Below are 5,778 nucleotides of genomic sequence, written 5' to 3'. Positions count from 1 at the left end.
GCGCCGAGCGCCGCCAAGGAGGGGGCCGGCCTGGCGCGCGCGCGCCGGCCCACGTGGACCGGGGCCGCGCCGGGCGCGCGCCCGCCTGGGGCCCGGGCCGGGGGTCACGGAAGGTAACGGCGTCGCAGTCTGGAGCCAACCGCAGGGTCCCGCGGGGCCACTCCCGCCCCTGCCGCTGGGGTCCCTGGCACGCCGCCCCGCTCCCCCCAGCCGGGCGCGGCCTTGCGCGCAGGCCCGACCGGACCCCGGCGCTTTGCTACACCGCGGGCGGGGAGCGCGGGCGTGCTCGGGGCGCCTGCACCTCTCCCCCAATACCCCTGGCTGGGCGCGCGCGGGGTCCTGGGGCCGCTTCCCTTCCCGCAGCGCCTCGGCGTTCCCACCGCCCAGTCCCACCCGCGCCTGGAAGATTTAGGGTTTGGCTAGGGGCGGGCGGGGAGAGGGGCGCCGGGGCTAAACCCCCGCGGCGCTCGCGGCTGCGGCGGCTCCGCGTCCGCCCCGGGCAGAACAGGTTCCTTCCAGTTTGGGTGTGAGCTGCGCGCGCGGCGCCGCGAACCCCGAGTTCCTCCTCCAGCGCCCACTTCCCCCCATTTCGTCAACTCGCGCCAGGTTCCCCTTGTGGGGCGGGGGGGTGTGGAGGGAGTGCCGCAGCGAGCCCCAGACAGCTAGTGGCTCGGCTGCTACGAGTGCCTTGCTTTCCCCCTTTGGCAGCACCAACAGCATCCGCGTTGCGCGAAAGGGATGTGAGCAGCCGGGCTGAGTCAGCATCCCCGGTCGGGGCGCGCGCGCATCCTCCCTCCCAGGCGGTTGGCGACGTGCACACAGGTGCATGGCTGCCTAATCCGCGGAGAGCCCCCAGGCCGGGAGGGTCCCGGACGTTTAGGGAGTACATGCCCCTCATCCCGAAGTCCCCGACCCCAGGGTCACTGTGAACTCAGCAGATGATGCCCGGGAAACCAGTTACGAGCTTGCCCTGGGGACAAAGCCATGTGTCGTATCCCGGGCATTTCGGAGCCCGCGGGGGCGCAGACTTGGTTTCCTGGTCTCCACCTCACCTACCCAGGCCCACTTTGACACCTCCTCGGAAGCAAAGAGACCTTACTCTCTGCATTTCCCCGTCAACTTGAGTACGGATTGCTCCCTCCATTGGGGTTCGAGGAAGTGGTTCTGATGTCAGAAACTCCTGAGAGCCTACTTTGAGAGCGCGCGCACGCGGGGTCGCCGCCAGGGGGTGGGGCGGGGGGGGGAGGCGGCGGTTTGAGTTTTAATAAAAAGCCCTTTGCAGTTGCTGCCTGATTTCTCTCACGACTTGGCGATAGGGTCTACTGCGTTAAACGTTGTGTGCTCTTACAGTTCTGGCGTGGGTTAGGTGGGGAGCAGGTGTGTTGGTATAAAGTGCTCAGTTACGGGCCAGTACTGTACATCCAGGGGGCAACTGTCTAGCTTTGCAACCTTGTGGAAGTAACGTAACTTCTTGGAGCGTCCATTTCCAAATCCGTAAAATGGGGTCCATAGTGGTATTCCCAGAATCGAAGGCTTTAATTTATTGGGAAGCTTGTAAAGTGCAGATCAAAGGGACTGCCTTTGATAAGCCCTCGTTGCCCATTAGCTCTTATTGTTGTTATTATTTATGGCTTACCATACCGATTAATGACTCCAACACTCCCCCCACCCACACACCGCAAGCGATCCTTTTTTCGAGTTGTTCTTCGAAGAATCCACAAGTGATGATTTAAAAAAAAAATGATTTTAATCACTGCAATGACAACAGTGCTAAAACAGGACTGACAGTACGTGTGATCTCTGAGATTTAGGATCTCGCAGTGCGTTAGGACCTGCCACTGCGCTCACTATGGGCTCGGCATAGTTAATATGGCACAGTATCTACTGTTTTGGGTCTAGGGAATCTATGGGTGTAGCCCATTATTTGTAACTGAGTGATTCTAATCAAGTCCTGGAAGTTCCTGGTGCTTCGGCTTCTTGATTTAAAACGTTAAGCAAATCATGCCAAAAGCTCGAGGTGTGAATGAATGATTGAGAGAGTCACATCTGAGTATTTGACCAGAGTGAAAGCACTGGCTGTTGGGGAGTCATAACTGTAATGATGATACTCATACTAAATCACTATGATTTTTTAATATTAATTAGACCTATTAACTTTTTGCCTTTTTTCTTTGTTCCCAACACTATTAAATGCCACACATGTGATCTAACTTTCACCCCATGGGTAACATTCTGCAGTTGACACTATCCCCGTTTTACAGATGAGAAGAGTTGAGGCACAGAGCACTGGAGGGCTTCACCCAAGGTTTCACAACATTTATAGACACACCCCGGCCCTTTTTGTAACTAAAGCTCATCCAAAGATGACATTTGCCACCTGCATTTGGGGAACCGGGGTGGGGGTGGGGTTGGAAACCCAATCTCTGCCCAGTCTTGCCAGCCACAAGCCAGTGACTTTTTTTCGCCCTGATTAGAGGCTGGCTTCACCTTGGTCCCTTTCCTAGTGAGACCAAGCGTGAAAACCCCTGCTTTTTTCACTCCTCCTGGGGAAAGCAAAGAGAGGGAAAGCACTGCATTACCATGCTAATCAAAACCCCCCCAAACAAAACTAACTCTGTTTAGTTCTAAATACGAACAAAAGAACCCTTGGAGTCTGGAGTACAGAACCAGAAAAATCAGGAGCTTAAGTTCAGGGTTCAGCTCCCCTTTTAGCCTCTTCTGTTGTGTCTGCCATAACCCCCGTGGCAGCAAAGCCCCTCGGGTCCTTCATTTACAGTGGGAGAGGCTGCGATGATGCCCTTAAAAAGTCCCTCAACATCTTCTGGGGAAATAAATTGGCTCCTGAGGCTATCCCCTCTGCTCTCTCTTTCTAGCCATCTTGCTTCGGGTCATTTGCATGAGAACAGATTCCTTTGTGCAAAGTTGGCCAGCCTGTTCTCTGTCTACGGTTTATAGCCCTTCTAGTCTTCATGTTGGGTTGCTAGGCAGATATGACCCTGGCTTGCAAATAAGCTCACTGCATTTACCAGCCCGTGAGAACTTAAACTTGGGTAAGTAGATTGAAAGGAATCTTGTCTGGAGCTCAGAGAGTAGCAGCCTCCTTTTAAGGGCTGGGTCTTCAGAGCAGCCATGAAGAGGGGACTCCTATGGGAAGTGTTGGTCACCCACCCATCCACTCTCCCTCTTCCCGCTTCTGCATCACCACCCATTGTATCACCTGAGGGCCTGTGCCAGGAGGTGTTGGAGGGGGGGGGCTTGGACACGGGACCCATGTGCATTTGATTGAAGCAAATTCTTGCTTTAAAACTGCAGTATCTGCTTCTCTAGACAGCAGAGAAACCCACAGACTTCCTTGTAAGAATTCGAGGTAGATATGTTGGGTTTATCTTGTGGGTGGTAGAGCCTTCCCCAACCCCCACATGTAACAGTTTGAAGGAAGTCAGGACCTTTCAAATGGGCATGCATGCTTCTGGGGAGATTTGCAGATTTGCTAAGCGGACTGAGACACAGATAGTTTTAGGGGAATCGGTTTCCAGAACATGAGCTCTGTCCTAAAGCTGATTTGTCTGAGAACCCACTGTGGAGCAGGCCTGGTGCTGGGTTAGTCTTGCACACTTGGCTTCTCCCGCATAACCAGAGCCAGGATCTCACCAGTGTGTACTCTTCCAGCCGAAAACGTCTCTGGGGTGAATATTGAAATACTGTGCCAGGGAAGCCTCTTTCTTCAAGTCAATATGTCCCATGCCTCAGTCCATCTTGTAAAGATGCTTTTGCAATAGTAACAGCTTGTCCAAATATACCATATATGTTGTTCGATGATAAATGATCACTTATAGTAATAATTGTGATAATAATTCAACCCAGAAGGGATTTTTTTTTAAACCTTGAGGTGTAAATAACACAATTTCAGTTTATACACAAAGTCTGTGTTCGGAGAAATAGGATCATTGAGTACTTTTAACTATATAAGTATATCGTATTGAGATGGAATGGAAATACATTTTTGAAAAAGAGAAAAAAGAGGTGATAGAAAATTCCTGACCTAATGAGAAATGTTCCCATGTAACTTTTAAATGGATGATGATGGTTTTCCTATTACTCGGATGTTTATCTTACACTGGATACATTAAACTAGTTTTACTGTAAAAGTAAAACCCATTTATGGATACAATTGAAATAATATCTTTTGAAACTGTGATGAAACATTGACCATAACTTAAAACTGCATGAGGGTGAATGCCCCCCCCCCCCCCGCTGCTCCCAAATTCGTATGTTGAAGCCCTGGCCCCAAGTGTGATAGGATTTGGAGATGGGCCTTTGGGAGGTGATTAGGTTAGGCGAGGCCATGAGGGTGGGGCCCCCCATGGTGGGATAAGTGCCCTTAAAAGAAGAGGATGAGAGCCCTGGGGGACACAACGAGAAGGCAGCTGTCTGCAAGCCAGGAACAGACCCCTCACCCGACCGTGCTGGGGTCCTGATCCCCCCTAACTGTGCTGGGGTCCTGATCCCAGGTTTCCAGCCACCAGAACTGTGAGAAAATGAATTTCTATTGTTTAAGTCACCGAGTCTATGGCGTTTTGTTATCGCAGCCTGAGCTGAATGACATGGAGAGGGTTTATTGTTTTTCGATTCTTTGAGAAGTTACCCAAGCACAAAAATGTGCAGGCCACTGAGTATGGTCTATATTAATATGAGGACAAGAAAGCCGTGGTCCCCACCCTCTTGGATACATTCTCCCTGGGGTGAGAAAACAAACCTGGGGGTCACCACAGTGGGCCACATGAGGCCAGGTAGGGGCTGTGTAATTGAGAGGTATGGTGTAAGATGCATGTGGGTGTGGACCCTGGAGCCTGACCTTGAGAACATCTCTGTTCTCAACTAACTGTGTCACCTGGCTGGGCAAATTACTGAACTTCTGTCTACCTCAGTCTTCTCATCCATGAAAGGGGGATACTAATACTGCATAAGGTTGTCATGTGGGGGGCTTAGTGCCATGTTGCTGGGATAACTGAGTTAACGTGTGTAAGGGGCTTAGCAGCTTAGTGATGGGCCTGTCTCACGATGAGGTTCCCTAACTCTTGGCTGGGGGGCTGAGGAGGATGGAGACTAGAGAGGCCTAGAACCAAGAAAGACCTTACAGGGACTGGCAAGAGGGAAGGGGAGGGTGAACAGCAGGAGGTGCTGGGTTTGGGGACAGGAAGTTCACCTCCCCACCCATGGCCTCTGATGATCTGATCTCTATCATGCCTGACTACCATTCAGGTGCAGTGTTGATGATGTATCACTGGCTGTGTCTCATTAACTCTGGGGTGAGTTTTACTTGATTTTAACACTGATATTTGTTCTTAGACTTATCAGTCTTTTTTTTTTTTTTTAAGATTTTATTTATTTATTTGACAGAGATAGAGACAGCCAGCAAGAGAGGGAACGCAAGCAGGGGGAGTGGGAGAGGAAGAAGCAGGCTCCCAGCGGAGAAGAGCCTGACATGGGGCTCGATCCCAGAACACCGGGATCACGCCCTGAGCCAAAGGCAGACGCTTAACGACTGAGCCACCCAGGCGCCCCCTTTTTCTTTAAGATGTTATTTATTTATTTGAGAGGGAGAGACCAAGAGCAGGGGGAGGGAGAAGCTGACTCCCCGTTGAGCAGGACCCTGGGATCATGACTTGAGTCGAAGGCAGGCAGATGCTTAACGACTGAGCCACCCAGGCCTCCCTAGACTTCTCAGTCTTGACGGTTTATTGCCCTATAGGTTTGTCACCTTCTTACTACTTAAAG

The 5,778-nt window shown here is 51.7% G+C and overlaps 1 protein-coding gene across 11 annotated transcripts in view; it reads left to right on the top strand.

The window, feature by feature from the left end:
• The window catches only part of ARSG (arylsulfatase G), a 127,201-nt gene that overhangs the window by 22,989 nt on the left and 98,434 nt on the right, over positions 1-5,778 (top strand). The window lies entirely within an intron of this gene.

Source organism: Ursus americanus, chromosome 23, assembly GCF_024610735.1.
Source record: "Ursus americanus isolate L20-20 chromosome 23, mUrsAme1.1.p, whole genome shotgun sequence".
Lineage (NCBI taxonomy): Eukaryota > Metazoa > Chordata > Mammalia > Carnivora > Ursidae > Ursus > Ursus americanus.
Note: the sequence above shows the minus strand (reverse complement) of the source record. Positions and strands in the feature narration are given on the sequence as shown.